Source organism: Lactuca virosa, chromosome 9 (genome assembly GCF_052849685.1).
Source record: "Lactuca virosa cultivar CGN04683 chromosome 9, Lactuca_virosa_CGN04683_v6, whole genome shotgun sequence".
NCBI lineage: Eukaryota > Viridiplantae > Streptophyta > Magnoliopsida > Asterales > Asteraceae > Lactuca > Lactuca virosa.
The window spans coordinates 297962686-297982005 of NC_136434.1; the positions used below are offsets into that span (position 1 = coordinate 297962686).

At 34.4% G+C, this 19320-nt stretch overlaps 1 long non-coding RNA gene across 4 annotated transcripts; it reads right to left on the reverse strand.

The window, feature by feature from the left end:
• Positions 1 to 16489: 16489 nt before the first annotated feature.
• LOC145136286 (uncharacterized) lies at positions 16490 to 18631 on the reverse strand. Of its 4 annotated transcripts, XR_013720362.1 has the most exons (6): positions 18197 to 18631; positions 17988 to 18033; positions 17792 to 17896; positions 17625 to 17705; positions 16855 to 16893; positions 16490 to 16749 (listed from the first exon to the last, which is right to left on the reverse strand). It is a non-coding gene; the product is annotated as an uncharacterized LOC145136286 (long non-coding RNA). The 4 variants fall into 4 exon arrangements; XR_013720364.1 differs by having other exon boundaries at positions 17625 to 17896; positions 18207 to 18631; XR_013720361.1 differs by having other exon boundaries at positions 17625 to 17896.
• Positions 18632 to 19320: the final 689 nt, after the last annotated feature.

Below are 19320 nucleotides of genomic sequence, written 5' to 3' on the forward strand. Positions count from 1 at the left end.
ATGGAAGTGAAGATAGAGTACGCTACCAGAAGGATCACAATTAAACCAGATGAGGTCGTATAATCCTTTTCACTTTTACTATAGCTGATGATATTGTTTTCTAACACCCAATGTCGTAAGCTCTGATAATAATTTGAAAGTTTTTGTAAAAGCATAATTTTATTGATAATAAATGTTTTTTAAAAATTATGGTGTTACCAACGTATTATGTGGCTTGATATTGAAGGTGTGCCAGTTAAGGCTTGGTCATCTCTAAATTTCAAGAAGATTGTAAATAGATGGGTTGATTTATTATATGTTAAGGATGACACAAGTTTTAATATTTATAGCACTTGTGTATGTGTCAAAACGGTATATTTTCTCTTATTTCATAATCTTTGAATATTATAACTGAAAGCAAGGTGTTTATGGTACGTATGAAAGAGGTCACAGGGTGGATTCCAAGGTGATTTCAATTAAACAACTCATGAAAATAAAGACTATGGAGAAGTGAATTCGAAGGTGATTTCAATTCGGTACATGTGGAAATTTGGAAGGATGACAAGGAATCTAATGGGGTAGAAAAGACGGTTCTACAAAATGATAATGCTTGTCAAAAACATGATGATTATGTAGTTTTTCTCTGCATTAAGAGGAGTCTAAGTCAGCTTATCAATTTGGTTTGTATCTTCTTATTTATGCAAATAGAGAGGAAGATAGGAACAATAAGCAAGATTTAGGAGCACATTCCTTTCCATTGTGTTTTACACCACCTACAGAGGATTGGTTATGCCACCAAAAGGCTGCCACAAAAGTATTCCAAGCTACTCAGTAGAACCAAGGTTGTTGCTAGCAGCAGTTATCACTATATAAATACACATTGCAGCACCGCCTTCAGCAAAATCATATGGGGTTGCTGAGATTTTGAAGGTGATATCATCTAGTGTAAAAGGGGAGAACAAATTTAAGGTTGAAGAAATTAGTGAGGGGGTACAAGATACAATTGTCGAGAAGGATAAACAAGACGAATTAGCGAAATCTAGTCTACAACGTGTAGACTTGTGTAGAAAAACTAAAACACCTGATGGGTTTCAATGTTAAAAAAATTTGATGCATTCAATGATCTTGGAAAAGATTTAGGATATTTAATGAAAGCTTGTACTATGGTTTTAAAAGATATACTTTTTGGGTATAAGTGGGGGTAAAGATTGTCCATGAAATTTAATTCTTTGAATGTTCAAGGTCTTGGGAGAGATCCGAAGAAAAAAAATGCATGAGCTATGTACTAGAAGTTGTGTTGATTTTATTTATTTATAAGAATCTAATATGACACGTACATAGTTTTTTTACAGTTAGCAGTATATGGGATAATTTTTCTTTTGATTTCGCTTGCTCGTAAGCTAGAGGTTTATTTGGTGGCATTCTTTATGTGTGGGTGATTTTAATGAGGTTGAAACAACCCAAATACTAGTAAATTTTTCATTTTTTAGAACACTCAAAAGTGATAAAACCAATTGTTTTCAAAATCAATAATGTAAAAAGTATTCTCAAACAATCAGAGTGAATCAAAGAAATGTGCATAACAATCTTGAAGGGATGTTATGCGATCATATTGGGCCCTTCCATTTGAAACCAGAAGTACATGGAACATTTAAACCACTAATCGGGGAGTGTTCATCTGGTCTTCTGCGTGGTGCAGTCTTTGGATTGGTTAGTAATGGAAAACTAGCATTAGTAAGTGCAGGTTATCAGCGGTGCAATCATAAGGGGGTAAGATGGATTGGGAATCTTTCAAACCTTGAGTACTGGGAGAGCTTAGTAGAATCAAAGTGGGGGAGAACTGTTAAGATTTCTGGGAGCGGAATCAGGTGTGAAACTAGGATGAGTTTCACATCACCGTAGGGGGGAAGGGCGGCTCAAGTGACCGTCTGGATTGAGGACTGTGTGAGTTGGGAGTTCATTTGATAGAAAGGTGCAAACTTTATGGGGGTTTTGGTCCCATGCATTTATTAAGTCAAGTATTAAGTCCCTTTGAGTTCTAGAGTCTCATTTAGCCATGTATGCACATAAAGTTGGCAACTTTATGTGGTTAACCACCTTGGGGAAGTTAGATCTGAGTTTGGATCAAAGTCTTAATGGGTTAAGAGCTTATTTTGGAATGTTGGCCACGACTGGTGAGTACGTTGGGCATACAAGTTTGTACGTTGCACGTACAAGCATTTCATGTTGTACGCTGAGCATACAGGCTGAGTACGCCCCACGTACTCAGTAGACTTGAACTTCTTCTTTTTGGGCTTCGGTTTTGGGCTTGGTTGTCTTGGGCCATGTTGGGCCATCTAGATTTTGTGGTTGGACTTGTGTGACCCTACTGGACTTTCTTGGGTGAAGGCCCATGAAAGGAGTTGGGCCCAATTTGGAAAATTGGGCCATAATTGGGCCTTAGATGCTTATTTTGAATTTTGGGCTTTTGGTCATGTGGTTTGGGCCTTGGCTTTGGGCCAATATGGAGGAAGGGTAAAAAGGTATTTTACCCTAATTTGGACTCATAGGGTGAGTCAGGAGCTAGTTATTAATGGGTTGTTATTTTGGCATTTGTTAGCGTGTGGATTTCAGCGGACCAGCCGTCTGAGATTTATTCGTAGGTTCAGTTATCGAGGTGAGTCTCCTCACTGTACTGTGGATCGAAGGCACCAATGCCGGCCCATTTGGTTTATGCATTATAGGAAGACCAGGGGGTCGCCCTTGGTATTTTGCATGAAAGACCAGGAGGTGGATCCTGGGAAACTGTATGCAATACCAGAGTCTAAACTCTGGAATTTAGTTAGATAAGTAGTTGTAGAATGCATGCTAGTTTTCTTTGTGATGCTTGCATTGAATACCAGGAGGTGGCTCCTTCCACTTGTCTGTAAGACCCAGGGTTTTGGCCCCCCGACATGGAAAGGAAAGACCATGATATGGCTCGTGGCATAATGGCAAGACTATGTATGACAACCCGTTATTTCAAATCAATGTAATAATCTAGGTCAACTATTGTAAGTTATTTTGAAATAATAACAAAAATAGAAATTAATTGAGATGAAAAGCAGCGTCAAAAATAAAGTATTAAATAAACTTATTTGGGATGAATAAAGTGGTTGAGATCTTAACAAGGATTCTGAAACTATAAAGAACGCCCAAATCCGAGTTATAACAAAGAAGTTATGACCTATCGAAGATCCGCGACAAAACCGGCAAAACACTGTTCAACGTAAAAGGTGAGTTTTCAATAAAATGCATTTTAGCCTTAACTATCTAAATGAAAGTTGTAGTATACGTTAAACCGTGAATGCCCATAAAAAGAACGTCCAAATCTGACTTCGTATGAAGAAGTTATGATTTTTCTAAGATTCGGTATAGCAGTATACAACTAACAACTCGAAATAAAGATCGAGTGATTTTTAGCCTACACAACCTAAACGAGAATCTAAGGTCTCATCAATAGTAGTACAACGCTAAAAAAGACAGACGAAAACGGACGTCGGATGAAGAAGTTATGAATTTTTAATGGATTTTCCTGTCCCGGTCTGTTAAAAAAAATAATTTTAAAAATAAAATCAAAATTAGCCGACGGAGTCTAAACGAAAGTTGTAGAGTATATTCTCACATATGCGCACATATAAATAACGTCGAAAACGGAGCTCGTATGCGAAATTTATGAATTTTTGAAGTTCGGGGCACAAAAACTGAGAAAATTCGCATGTGCATGGTCCGGGTTCGGCCACGTAGCACCTGCGCATGCGAGACGCATGTTCTTCTCTGCTCCCTTCGGTCCGAACCGTCGCACCAGAAGTCCGCAAGAAAAGATTCTTTCGGTTTCTAAACCCGACCCTCGCAAAGCCCGGTTTTCAACAGTAAAGCCTTTTTCTAGCAACGAAGTGCTACCCAATTCACTACTTATCAAGTGAGTTCATACCCCTACATTTTTATGATTTTTATATATTTTAGGGGGGGGGGAATACAAGTAAAATACAAAGAAATCTTGTATAAATAACAAAATTATTCAAATAATTTACAATTGTTATTTTTATCAAAATAAACATACTATTTTTACTAGTTTGGGATTTATTACAAAAACAAGCATATAAATTATAATAGGTATAATTTATGATTCATGCACACTTATTAATACACTTTATGGAACTTATGTATTGCTTTATATATTCAGAATAACTTACGAAATTAAATATTTAAATTATATTAAATATAATTTATTAGAGATTTACGGTTTATCTATTACAAAGATATTATTCTTTATTCTACATGTAACCGTCAATATAACATTTGTGAGACACGCTTCAAGTACTTATTTAAGTATAAAACAAAAGTCCTGAAAATTATAACCAGAGTCTCCTTGAGGGAGAGCGTGACACTTGTGTATAGATCTATACGGGACTGACAATCCCGCAACAGAGCTGCTTGCAACAGCTAGGTCGGCAGACCTGTGGTGACAATTGTCGTACCATATTTCGACGCCTGAAGAACGTCGTGTTTCAGGCAAGGCTTAGGTCATCAGGCATGGTTATGATAACTCACAAATTGGTATTGAATAACGCGATTAGTGTATGAATAACAAAACAACTTCATATAGTTTATTAAATAACGAAACTATAACATAATATTTTACATATGGTAAACCTAGGCCTCTATAGAGAATTCATAATAGTATAAGATACAAAATACTATTTTATTACAGGGAAAAGATTCATCTTATAGTTTTATGTGAATTAAAACTATATAATACTAGTTCAGAACACAAATACATATACAACAGAAAATATAGGATTTTCTGGGTGACTATTCTTATTTTTTTAAGAAACAAATGACAGAGTTATTTTACAAAAATACTTATGAACTCACCAACTTAATTGTTGACACTCTTTTCAAAACTACTTGTATTTTCAGGAAATCGTTAAACAGGTACCCCACAAGTTTTGAGGAAGACAGAGTTCCATATAATTATGTCTTTTACTTATACTTTTTGGTGTTAAATATTCAATGATCTGAACACGAATGTAAAGTTATGTTTTATCAATGTAATGAATATTGTACTTTGATTACTATTGTACTTTGTTGTGATACTACATATGAAGTCATCCATCCCTGAATGTTTACGCCGTTCAGGTTTGGGGGTATGACACAATGGTTGGCACATAGCTCCTCCTATTGTATGTATGATATGTATGGCTCGTATGTTATGTATGCTATATGGTATTTGGGGAACTCACTAAGCTTTGTGCTTACATTTTATGGTTTATGGTTTCAGGTACTTCCGGTTCGAAAGGGAAGGGCTCGGCTTGATCGCAGCGCATACACCCGTGTTTTCTGCAATTCGTGATTTTGGGAATGAACTCTGATAACTGTTTTTATTTTGAAATACTTCTAAATGTTTGAATAAAGGATAAATGAGGATTTTGATTATATTAAAATGAAATTTTTACCCTAGTTTTTGGTATGTTACATCATCCTTGGTAAAATACTCAAGGATGAAAGTAATTTTTAATGGTGTTAGAAACGCATATATCTTATTCTAGACAAACATTTGCGAGAACAAGTTTTAGTTTGATCCTATGAATAGTAGCATGAGCTCGAAATGCATTTTCAAACTATCATTTCTGTGTTTCAATCTTATTCATCAGACATATTGGGCATGAATGCTTTCTAAGTCCTTTTTCTTATTTTGGGAATGATAGTTTATCAGAACAAGTCTCAGAATAAGCCTTCCTATTGTCTTTGGCGTTTGGGGGCCAATTAGGTAATTCAACACTAATGACCTTTTACACGTGGGCAACGATTTTCCCTTTCTTTACATTCTATTCATGATAGTGACTTTGGGAGTATTGGGATTTTGAGTTTCTATGATTGGCTATGTTAGTGCCAAAGGGTCTCTACATCCATTCAACCCCTTAATAGACATTTCTAAGTTGTTTATATCAAAATCAGAGTTAACTGATTATATGTACCTTGTCAGCTAAGTTGATAACCATAGTCAACTTCTAACTAAATGAAATTCCATTTCACTTTAATATGTTCATTTGATAACTGTTCTTAGAAATTTTAGAATGTAGTGGTTAGAGAAACCCTAGGAAGAGCTTTAACTAAGACATGGTCTTTCTTTTCATAAGAACTATTCCAAAATATGAATTCGATCATCCTTCCAGCTAATCCTTTTGAGAGGTCTTTATCGCATTAGAGTTTAGTGGACTATTTTGTAAACATCGTTCAATTAATTTCATTATTGTTTGTTTTATTAATCCTTTAAATAATTTTCTCAGCCCTAATTATTATTCACTAAGGCTAGGATCCATATTTGGCTTTTTAGTTGGTAGAGGGATGCCATCAACACACCACCAAATTATTTAGGTAGGCAATGAACCCTGCCAATTTAAATCACTATGAAAGTCCTATATATTTTGAGATTCATTGAAACATTCAGTGGCATATTAATCTCGGATTTTCACATCCTCTATTTGAGTCAGGGATACGTTGGTATCACAAATAAGATGGTGATCCAAACATGCAAAAACGCATGAACCTTGATTATGTTATGGTCCTCAAACTGACATGTCGGTTAACAACACACGCTCGGCCAACAAACCATAACCACAAGTGCCACACCATCTTCTTCTTATGTCTTAAATTTATGTATCTATTAACCACACATGCTCCATAAAAGACAATAAGGAATAATATGCATTATTCATGTATTAGAAACTATTCACATTTTATGTGTCGATTAACCACACATGCTCCATAACTAAGAACGAGAATTTTGTTTTTAGTACTTTTATATGTTATACTTTTAACGAGACATTGTCCTATCAAACCTTTTCAGTTAACGAAAATCCACCACACAAAGAAGCAGTGGAAAATGAATCTCGTTCAACGGTCATTTTATAGGTCGTTTTTTATACCTATCTTATAGCATGACTTCATGAATGCGGCCTAGTCTTGATTTGACTAACGATCATTAATTAAACATGTGAGGACACATGTTGTAATATTCTTTTAAATAGAGTAATCAATATTATATATAAATTATTTTTTCTTTTATATATTCTTTTATAAACTAATATAATTATATGAAGGGTACACTTTAAATAATCTAAAATTATATGATATAAACAAATTATCTATAATTAAATTTTAATCAATCAATTATAAATAGTTATCTAAAATTTCAAATTACTTAGGCATATTTATCCTTTTAGTTTAATTATCAAATTTTAACAGATTAAAATAATATTTAAAACTAAAGATAAACCCTACAATTCGAAATTATAGGCAAAAATCTGAACCCTAAAAACTGCACTAGGCACGCCACCCTTGCGATTAACACGTCTATTTTTAATTTTCATAGTTTTTCAATTTAGTGCTCATAACTAAAACCTAATGGCTCTGATACCACTAATGGAATTTCTATGCATCTTTACACTAGATTTAGGCAACGGAAGCATTCAAATATAATTTTAAGTGTACATGCACCCTAGGTCTAGGTTTTACTATTATAGAAACATACTTTCAAAACATGAATATAAACTAATCAAAAGGAATAACATTACTAACCTTTAAAGTAAAATTGTATTTACTTTATTCCTCTTGAATATCTCAAACTCTTGATTGCTTATTGGAATGACTAGCACCCAAAGTAGAATGTCTCTAATGGCTCACACCCGAAAGTCTAAAACCCGAGAATATTTAAGAGAGCAGAGAGAGGATAGTGAGATCCGAAATTTTCAACCATAGGAAAATCTCAATCGGTTTTTTTATAAAGGTCCGAGGGTTTCTAATATAGTTGATGTAGCTTGCAAACAACGTAGATTTGATTCAATTAAATAATCAGATTTAATCTAGATTCAAATCATTTCCTTATCTGTTACCAAGATTAATTATGGAAAGATCCAAGAGCTCCTAAAATCATGCACCCCCTTAAGGGTTTATAGAATGCTCCTCTTGCTCAACTATTGAACAATCAACATTTAGTCCCTACACCTTTAATCAAGTCTTGATTAATTTGAATTAACTCCAATTAATTCAAAATTAATTTTAATTAATTCCAAATTAATTTTAATTAATTCTTAATCATTTCTAGTTAGTTTCTTATTAATTTATTAACATGTAATATATTAATAAACTATTTTCCTCATTCTCTAAAGTCCTTTCTTGCTATTTTAGCTCTTGAGGGCAACCCAGAAAAGGCCTTTGTTATTATTCCCAAAGTTATACCAATTTAGTTATGACATTGGACACCTATTTCCAACACATACAACCATTGTTCCTTCCCATTGAAAATAGAAAAAATATTTTGTGCCTCACCAATAACAAGATGCGCTTCAGTCATCTCTCCCCTCAACATTTCACAACAATCACAAGATCCTGTAACAAGCATATACGATCAAGACAAACTGACAACTATTTATGAGAAAATGTATATATAAAAAAAATTATACCACAAAAGGATGAACCAACAATATTCTAAATCACGAACAAGTTATTTGTTTTCAGTGGTCTCAAAGATTTGTCAACCAACTCATGCAATAACTCACCAGATTTTCCATGGAAGATGTGCGCTTGCGTTTACCAATAACACTACATGACAACTTGATGGAAGCTGGCACTACGCCTTGATTAGGTGAATGAACCAAACCATGTTTAATACTACCTTCAAGACCAGTTAATAGATGGGGAAACTGCCCTCCAGAGGAACATTGTCATCTGAAATAATTTGGTCCAAGGAAAACCCCCCTACCCGAGCCCAAAAAGTTTTAAAGGAAATCCGACCGGATCAATAGGAGTTAACGGTAAAGTGTTAGTGGATATGGTCCTTTCCACAACAATATCATGAGACCTGACCTCACCATATACCTAAGCATCAAGACTAAAGGTGCATTTATTTCCTCTTTAAGGATAAATGCAGCAGCATTAAAAGAAAGCATTTAATGATCATACAAGAGGATTAAAAATAAAATGCCAAATCATGAAAGGAATACCACATTTAAAGTTATTTTCCTGGGAGAACTAACTGATAAGACATTCTTCTCACCACGAGCTTTCCAAATAGGACTCATACCACAAATGGAAACAACAACCTCAGGGAAGTAGAAGGTCTTGATGCACTAACGACTAAAACGGTAACGAAACATTTTATAAACCATGAGCTAATGGAAGTTCATCATCCACGCTTGATAGAGACCCAAGAGCGGAGAGTAGACAAACACTAGCTAAATCTACCCTAAAAAAACTTCGTTATCCACCCACTATTCGTACCAGGAAGATGAAAAACTAGTGGAAAATGACAAGTACTAAAAGGGTACCAATCACCATATTTCTTCAGGTGCTACAAGTATCGAAACAAAGATACATCCAAAGGAATGCACGAAGAGACACAAAAAACTTCAAAAGCAATAATCTCCTATGCAACGTTAGGGCATAACTACATCAAATGAATGTCATAAGAGAAAAGCAATACAAGAAATAATGAGCTTGGAGGAAGCCTTACACCAAAGTCAAGTTGCCTTAAATAAAATCCTACCTTACCCACCGGAGGCTTGAGAATCAAAACAGAAGAAAGGGGAAATCAAAAAACATATACATCGGACAAACGATACTCAAAAAGATATCGGTCCAAGATAACCTGTCAGTTTCGGAATGAACTAGTGACATGCCAATGGCGATGACGAAAAAAAGGAGCATTAAATGTACAAGAGGTATAGGGTGAAGAATGTTCTTGTAACGTCCCAAAAATTGCAAAGAGATTTTTCAATTTTAAAATAAAATAACAAGTTAAGCATTTTCTTCAAAAACCATTGAGTAACATTTGTTTGATTAAAACAATACATTCTCAGAGTTAATTTTACAATACCGCGGAAACAAACATCTTCGATGTGTATATACAGTCCCGTCGATCACTTCTCAAGAATGACCTGCAAAATCTTTAATCCACAAATATAAGCATAAAGCTTAGTGAGTTACCCAATATACCACATATTCCATCATGCATACAATGCATCCACACAAAGTGTTCGGCTCTAGCACCGACCAACCAAAATACCTATCCACAGAAACATACGTAACAATCATACATGCAATAACGGGTCTGATCCAACCCTGGGTGAATGCTATGGGCCAAATCATAGTCTTACAATCACATCTTTCCATGGGCCAAATCATGGTATTTCCTTTCAATACCGAGGTCCAAATCCCGGGCTTACATACAAATGTAAGGGGCCAGATCCTGGTCTTCCATACAACTGCTAGGGGCTAGATCCTTGTCTTTGATATAATTAATAGGGGACAGATCCTGGTCTTCCATATAATACATAAATTCATATGAAGTCAGGGATCAGATAGACAATCGAACAGATGACTCACACCAGAGCCAACAATCAGAAAAGAACATCACAATCAGGCATTAGACCAAGAGTTCTCAGGCTATCCAACTTAAACTACATAGAACCCAATATATCATTACCACTTAACCATGTAACATAAACACATAACAGATTCTAGCATATACATACCCTTTAACAACTAGCATTCCCTAGTTACCCTGTCATTGACCACTTCTCAGTTAAGTCCTTCATTGGTCAGTCATACATAATACTGAAAACTGGCCTACCTCAGTTATCCTAACGAAACATAACTCCTAACAGTATCATACGATCAACAGGGTAGACCCTACCAGTCTAGCATACCAAAACACCAAGTGCCCTAAACTGTACATGCATAACAAAGATTTATCCTATTCAACTAGCATACTGGTACTCTAACAGTACCTTTATCCTACCATGCAAATGATATACAATGGGATACATAGCATAGTGAGAAACTAACTTGACTGAAGAACCGGAGAAGTACAGCAACACCCTCACACCTTACGCTCATCGCTCTCATGAGTCGACTTACACCAAAAGAGATAAATCCTTAATTTACAAACCAAATACTCCAAGTTTGACTACTTGGACCCCAGTCAAACTGGTCAAAAGTCAACGGTCAACGGTTAGCAAAGTCAACGTCCACCACGACGTAGAGACCTCTTCGCCACGTGGTGGACATGTCAGGACAAAATATAAGACATGCAGGGCATCGCCACATCGTGGACCCTCCTTAACTATGTCGTGGGAATGTACAAATGAAACAATCGCGAGTCTGGACTCCACCACGTCGGGGTTACTCCTTGGCCACGTCGTGGTCTCTGGCAGACACAACAATTCTATATTAAGAGCTTAATCCTTACATATCAAAGCTCATACTTCCAGATCTGATTCTTCTTAGTGACTTAATGGATAAAGTTTCCAACTTTATCCATTAGGACCTCACCACAAGACAAAATCTAAAACCCTAAGTCCATAAATCCCTTAATATTACCTCAACTTGTTCATAGAGCAAAGGGGACCAAGACTTAACACTTTTTCCATCACCTAGGGCCAAAAGATTGTCACCAAACATGCCTAAGGTTCTGGAGTTGCCCAAAACTCCAAGAATACTTCTTGAAGGGGACTTCATGGCATGAAAGAAAAAGAAGAGGATGATAAACATGGAAGTTTTATACCTTCCTAATCTCCACAAGATGTAGGAGATGCAAGATCTAATGTAGATACACTCTTCTAACTAGCAAGCACACCTTCTTCATCTTTCCACAGTGAAAACCAAGGATTTTAACCTCAAAAACACCAACAATACATAAAGAATCATCAAAAGGGGCTAGGGTTTCGTTTAGTAAGGTTAGGGGCTGAGAAGGATGCCCTAATCTTGAAGTTAAAGGCTTTAAATACGGAAGAAACCCTAAAAATCGTGGGCTTGGACTACAATAGCCACCACATCGTGGCAACCCTCTTTCCACATTGTGGTGTTCACCAGAAGTTTACTTTTAATGAAATCCTTTCCACATCATGGTCACACATGACGCACATCGTGGAACAAGGTTTTTCTCCAAAAATTCCATCTTTGATCCCATTAAATCTTTAGTTGATCCATTCTGGGAAACTGATGTTACAGTTCTAAATCAATAATATTTGACATATAATATGAGGGACTAGATAAGCATTAATTATTCAATATAATCAAACAATGGATGTGACCAAGTGGCGGTTATCAAATTTTAATGCAACTTTAACCCATCCATGCACGATGCTTCGATTACCACATAAAATTTAGTCCAAACGACAAAAATTGACGCATAATTATTATTTTTTACTGGCAGTTATCAACATTTAATGTAACTGTAACCCATACACGGGTCAGCTGCACCATAAATAATGGTCCGTGTAACCACTAGAGACAATCCATAGCTTCATTTTTTTGGCCATAATTTTATACCCGAGTACATTGCAACACACACCAAGTAATAACTCGAGCAAAACATATCCCTGAAAATATTCAAGGAACAAATATGCGTAATAAACAAATCAGCATGAGTACAAATAGACAACTTGGTTTAGGCAGATCTTGCAAGAGACCGGATAAAAGGCTCATCCCAACTCTTCTTTAATGGTATATAAAAGCAAGACATTCTCAATGAAATAGGGTAATCAATCTTTACATACAGAAACAACTAAGCAAAATTCACATCTGATGTCTAACTTAGGTATCATAGAGTAATATCTAGGTCCCATCCTTTATAATGCTTCCTAACTAGTTTCTATCTATTTTGCAATGAAACTTCTGGTATTGGCCCTATCGGATGAGATCATTAGCGCACCAACAACTACCTAGGAAGCTACGTATCATCACTTGGTATTACATAAGTTTAGTTTTTGTGGAGAAAAAGATTTCATTAATGACTGGGAATAATTCATTCAATATTTTTATGACTGGTTTTCCTATCTAGTTATTACCTAAGAACTTTTGAAAACCTATGAGAAGTTTAGAACAATGATCAATTCTTACATTGCTTCTATACTAAATTAACTTGGCAAGTCATTTAGGTTTGTTATCTTTTTAAATGGTAATGATGTAAACATATTGGTATCAAACCTATTCATGATTTGGATTAGTAGGATGAGGTTGATCGCTAACGTGGCAAGATTTGATTATGGTACAAAATAGGTTAACAAGACCGGGACACAACGTTTTAATGTGTCACTTGTTTTTCATGAACCAGATCGAGGAAAGACCTATACTTCAATAGTAAATAGAGAACCAATGAGACCCCAGGTGCATACAGTTGACTCTTCACTTGTTGTTGTTATTGACGCTAGTCGTCTTAATCGCCAAGATTTTTCTATGTCACTTTTAGGTAATGTGAAGGAATTTTATTCCCTTATCAACTTGAATATAATTTTCCATAATGAAGGGTTCAATGATGTGGGAATTAGATATATGGGAGGATTTTGGGTTGCTTTAGATTTCCAATATGTATGTGCTCTTCATTGGTGTTTTTTCCACAAACGGATCAATTCATGTTTTATGGACATTGTACCATGGTGGCATGAATATTACTCTATGGAACGTTGTAACAACCGAAAAAATTGTTACTTATTTAACAATAAATTAAGGGAAATTATTATTAATAGATACAATATTGGGGAACTAGAAAGTATGATGTTATCTAAGAAAAGTCAACAGACAAAAATCACGGTGTGAAACATAGGAATGCAACATGTGGCCTATAGCACGACGTGAATATAGAATAAAAGTGACGCAAAGATAAGACCGAGTCACTGGTACATGTGTCTTATGGAGGAGACACATGGCACAATCGAAGGATGTGTGGCAAGGAATCGGCCTGTATGTGTAGGTCTTGACACAAACAAGGATATTGTCATGACACGAAAGCAGGTTCTGAACCCTTATAAATATAGTTTGAGGTCGTCTTTCGGTGAACGTTTTTCACGATGATAATTCCAAGCGCTTAGCAACAATGTGTAGTTTACGAAAGTATGTGTTATCGTCGACATGCAAGGATGAGATCATAGATTGTGATGAGGTAGTTTTCTCACCTGTTATTATGTGTTTATGCTATGTAATGTTATTTAAAACCCATGTCAGTTAGTAGAGGTCTGTGATATGGTGTTAATATCGACTTGAAGGATTAGTTTGACCGGTGATTTCCCTTGTGGAATTATTGCTTGGTTGATGAGATTTATAGATCCTGTGTTACGAGATAGTAAGAAGTGAGTGATTAAGCTAACGAATTGAGAGGTTAAGTTGTGTGGCATTTGTAACTGGAGACGCGATGAGCCTGGTAAAAAATGGTTACCAAGATTAGTTTGTGGTCAATCAAAGGATCACTGGAAAAATTATAAAGTGAGTTTTTTTTAGTTCTAATGAACTTGGTATATTACCTGATAGGTCTACACAAGCGGTTTGCTAGAAAGTAGCACATGGCGTGAGGCCAAGCCAATAGTTAGTCTTCACTAACTAGCCAGGTGAATACATGTGGATTTTCTGGGTATATAGCTAAGTAGTTTATATTGTGTGAAAATGTGTGAATAAGTTACTAGGTGTACTTATTCTTGGTTATATAATAATGTTTTGATATTAAAGGGATTTCAAAATATAAATCCCTAATTTCCATGATTTACCAAAAGGGATACTTTGGAAAGAATAATCATGATGATTGTTTAAATGGTTTTAAAAAGAGCAATGCTAATAGTTAATAAATTTGATAAATAGTGTAATGTATGGTTGAATAGTGAGAGCTTTGGTTAAGCTATACAGCCATGTATTTTAATATTAGATATGTTTGGACAAATAGCCTTATCTGTGTGTGTGTATATATATATATATATATATATATATATATATATATATATATATATATATATATATATGTATATATAGATAGATATATATATTATCATTTTAAAGGAAATTTGCTTGACATAAATCTTATCTATGAAATTTTGTTAAAAGCTTACTGAAAGCCATCTGTAATAAATAGTGTAAAATGCCTAATTGTGTTAAAAGCTATAAGTATGTATGTGTTTGGAAAAAAAACTTATGAAAAGCTGTATATAAATGTATGATAACAGCTTTATGGAAAAGCTATATATAAAAAGGCGTAAGATGCCTTCTGTGTAATTCAGAATATATTGTACTCCAAGGATGAGTACTAAGAGTATAGTTAAGCTCTATAGTTATTATGAGTTTCCCAGGAAGTTATTGGAAAACTGATTTGTAGATGCATATGTGTCTGTATTGGAAGCTTGATGAAAACTATGTGTGAAAAAAGGCACCTAATGCCTTATATGTGGCTGAGAATATAGTGTACCCCGCATGCGAGGTACTAGGAAGCTGATGATGAATGTTTTTTGGGTCTGTGACAGGGAAATATGTCACAAATGCTACAACACATGATAATAAAATGTATCACCGGTGTTGGAGCCCATGACATGAAAATGTGTCACAAATGTTGGATCCCATAATTGGCAAATGTTTCATAAATGTTGGAGCCCATGATAGGAAAATATCTCACTCATAGGCAACTTTCGGGATGGATTTTGTGACATCCCCAATTTCACTGTTAGAATAGACCTTTTTATTTATGCTTATTTAAAAACAAAGTATTCTTTATATAGCAGAATGTTTCACGTAAAAAGTATTTCCGAAGAAATTTTTTTCATTGATTAACTTAGGATGTCATAACTGATACAAGAAACATAAGCATAAACGTAAATATTATTGGCCTTATAACATCTACTGGCCTTCATTTCCTTTAATCTCTGATCAAGTCCAAACATCATATACTTCATATCGTTACCTGTGATACAAAGAAACTGAGTGGGTCAGGCTGGAAAACCTGGTGAGTACATAGGATTTTTGAACCCACAATATTATAATAATTTGTTAGAATTATATAATTCACATCAAACAATTAACCCGATTACCAATTCCCGTTATTCTCACTCCCTGATCCTAGACCGATGATCTCAAGGGATCTATCCTAAACGATCTCTAAGTGAACAATACTGCCTCGGGTATTCTTTAGCAATATATGCTAATAAGATGAACATGTGGTGAACAGAATACCCACATGAATAATTTATTCATACCTATAGGACGTAGTCCTGATCGTATGTGGCTCCTTAATATCTATAGGTCGGGGACATGCCCATATATAATTTAGTAACACCTACAGGTTGTGTACCTGTCCGATACAGTTCATCAATGCCTACATGTCGTAGACCTATCACTATAAATAAAATGACATTTAGTGGCACAAAAAAAGTGTCAGTAAAAATAGAAAGAGTGTCACTAAAAGATCCCCAAGCAATCATCGGCACAAAAAAAAGTGCCACTAAAAGCGCTGCCACTAAAGACCTTTAGTTGCACTTTTGGTTGTGTCGTTGTAGCCTAATTGGGTTTTAATGGCACTTTTCAATTATGCCACTAAATTACTTGTTGGTTTTAGTGGCACTATTTTTATGCTACTATTTAACTGAAAAAATAATTATTATTTTCATGTTTTAATGGCATTTTTTTAACACAAAAAATTTATATTAATAAAGTAGATTCTATTTTTTAATTTAAATGGAATATAATATAATAATATGAATTAAGATAATAAACAAAAACAAACTATCATTACACCAATTCAAACTTGTCTAAAAACACTATTTTCAACACATTTAAATCACAACTATATTCAAAAACAATATGTCTAAATGTTGTCCAGGTACTTAAAACATAATACTATTGAACTAAAAACTTGTTGGAAAGAAACACGAAACTTGAATGACCTCGAACTTTGTATAGTTGCTTCTCTCATTCATCCAACTTACAAACAATTGCCTATCATACATAATACACCATATAAAAACATGTAAAATATCACCAATAAGCATGACATATAAAAAAAAGCGTACACACCTAGTTAACCGAGTTAAAGGAAATTACCATTTTTATGGTTGCTTTTAGATGAGGCTCTTCGATTTCCTAAAGGAGAGTTATTAGAAAGCATAAAATTATCAAGAACCAAAACAAATTCATAATAATAATAATGTCACTAATATAAAAAGAAGCGTCACACTTAGTTGTCGATTTTTATGAAATACACTACTATAAGGAATAAATACAAGCATATTCCATAAAGAATGTCCATAACGTCAAAATAACCGATTTTTATGAAGTACACTACTATAAATGAGCATAAATATAATCATATTCCATAAAGTATGTTCAAAATGTCAAAAGACCATTTTTTATGAAGTACAACACTATAAATGAGCATAAATACAAGCATATTGTAGAAAGTGTTCAAAATGTCAAAATAACCGATTTTTATGAAGTACAATACTATCAATGAGCATAAATACAAGCATATTCTAGAATGTATGTTCAAAATGTCAAAGGAACGGATTTTATGAAGTGCACTACTATAAATGAGCATAAATACAAGCATATTCTAAAATGTATGTTCAAAAAGTTTTAAAAAAAATATTTTTATAAAGTACATTGTTATAAATGAGTATAGATTCAAATGTTTTCCAAAAACCATCTTTAAATCGCATAAATTCTAATTTATATAAAGTGCATTGCTATCAATGAACATAATTTCAAACATTTTCCAAAAACAGTTGTTGGTTATACCATACAAAAGGTATCAGAAAGGCATTTATAAAGTTAAAAGTACAATGCTATAGTAACATTATAAGTTAAGAAATTACATTCTTCTTTAGTAGGCTGTTGATCCGTAATCTATTGATATTGGTTGGGATCTTGGTTAGTGAAATAACTAACTTCATTGCCTAGTCATTATTGCATAGAGTTAAAAAACCAAAAAAAAGGAGCAAATTTAGTATAACAATATGTTAACTAAAAAAACATAAGTTACCTCAACAAATTGTGGTCTTGTGGTCTATGGAAGTGTAAAAAAAAAAAAAAAACAACCAACACAAGCAGCAACATGGTACCAAGGCACATGGGCAATTCGATTTTACTGGCCAAAAGGGGGTAAATAGCATAAACATGAGAAATCAAGAAGTAATTCTAAAAATTAGAAATATGATTTAAGTGATCAAAGGAACTACCTCAAAAAAATAAGAAATCAGGGCATTCCATTTCTAATGATTGTTGCTATGAAATAATGAAATCAGATGCAAAGTATTAGAACAAAATTTGTAAACCCTAAAATCTAATAATTTGAGAAGCAGTAGAGTATTAGAACTAAAATTGTAAACCCGAGAACACAAATTTCAATGAAAAAACTGAAAATCAGATAACAAATAATAATTGATACCATGTATTACTTTTCTCGGCGATGCTCGAACCTGGAAGGGGATGAAGGCATAGTTCCAGACACAAACTCTTCAGGAATTTCATCACATAATTGATACCGTGTATAACTTTTTGAATCTGATTATCATTGACGTAAAACAGTTATGTAAACGTGATTAGGGAAAGTGGAAGGAGGATACCTTCAGACTCTTTAGCGAGGGGAAATTGAATCGACGATGGCTGGGTAGAACATGAAGGCAAGAAGCGGTGGCAAGTTGCAGAGGTTGCCGGCGACGGTTTGAAGGTTATACCGAGGATACATAGTGATGGCGACGGCGATGGCTATGGAGATTAGGGATTTAGGGCATGGGTGGGGGACGATGGAAATTGGGAGCGTAGGAGATAGTTAAGCGTGTAAAGTTAAAATTTTAGTCGAGGGTTTTAGATAGGAGGGAAACAAATCGGGTTTTTGTAAATTTTGGGGAAAATAGTTTCCCGCTGGCAAAAAAAAGGAGGGCTTTTAATTCACATTTTCCAATTTTTTTCATATTTTATACAAATTTAAATTAAATATAACATATTATTCATAAAAAAATTATAATACTTTTATGCCACTAATAATTATGAAAACAGTATCACAAAATTAATAATGCCACTAAAAATAGGTTATTAGTGTCATAAGATATAAAGTGCCACTATATCTTTAAAACTTATAGTGTCACAAAACAAAAGTGCCACTAAAAGTAGGTTATAGTGGCACAAAAGCAAAATGCCACTAAAACTTTGAGCCACTAAATGTAATTTTATTTGTAGTGTGTCCGCAAACAATTTCATTAACATCTGCAGGTTGTAAACAAGTCCATGTATGATCGATTAACACCTACCGGTTGTAAACCTGCCCGTGTATGGCTTATAAACAGCTACAACTTATATACATGTCCATGTTTAACTTATAAACATCTACAGGTTGTGTACCAGCCCACGTTTGACCTGACTTGTCTAGAATAGTATGTGGTCACCATCAATACCCTACTAGTTGACTACATTGCTAGTCCAGTAGTACTATAAAAGTCTCGGATTCTCATCATTATTTTCATCTCTCTTTACCCTTCACTACCCCATATATTATAAGTATAAAAATACATA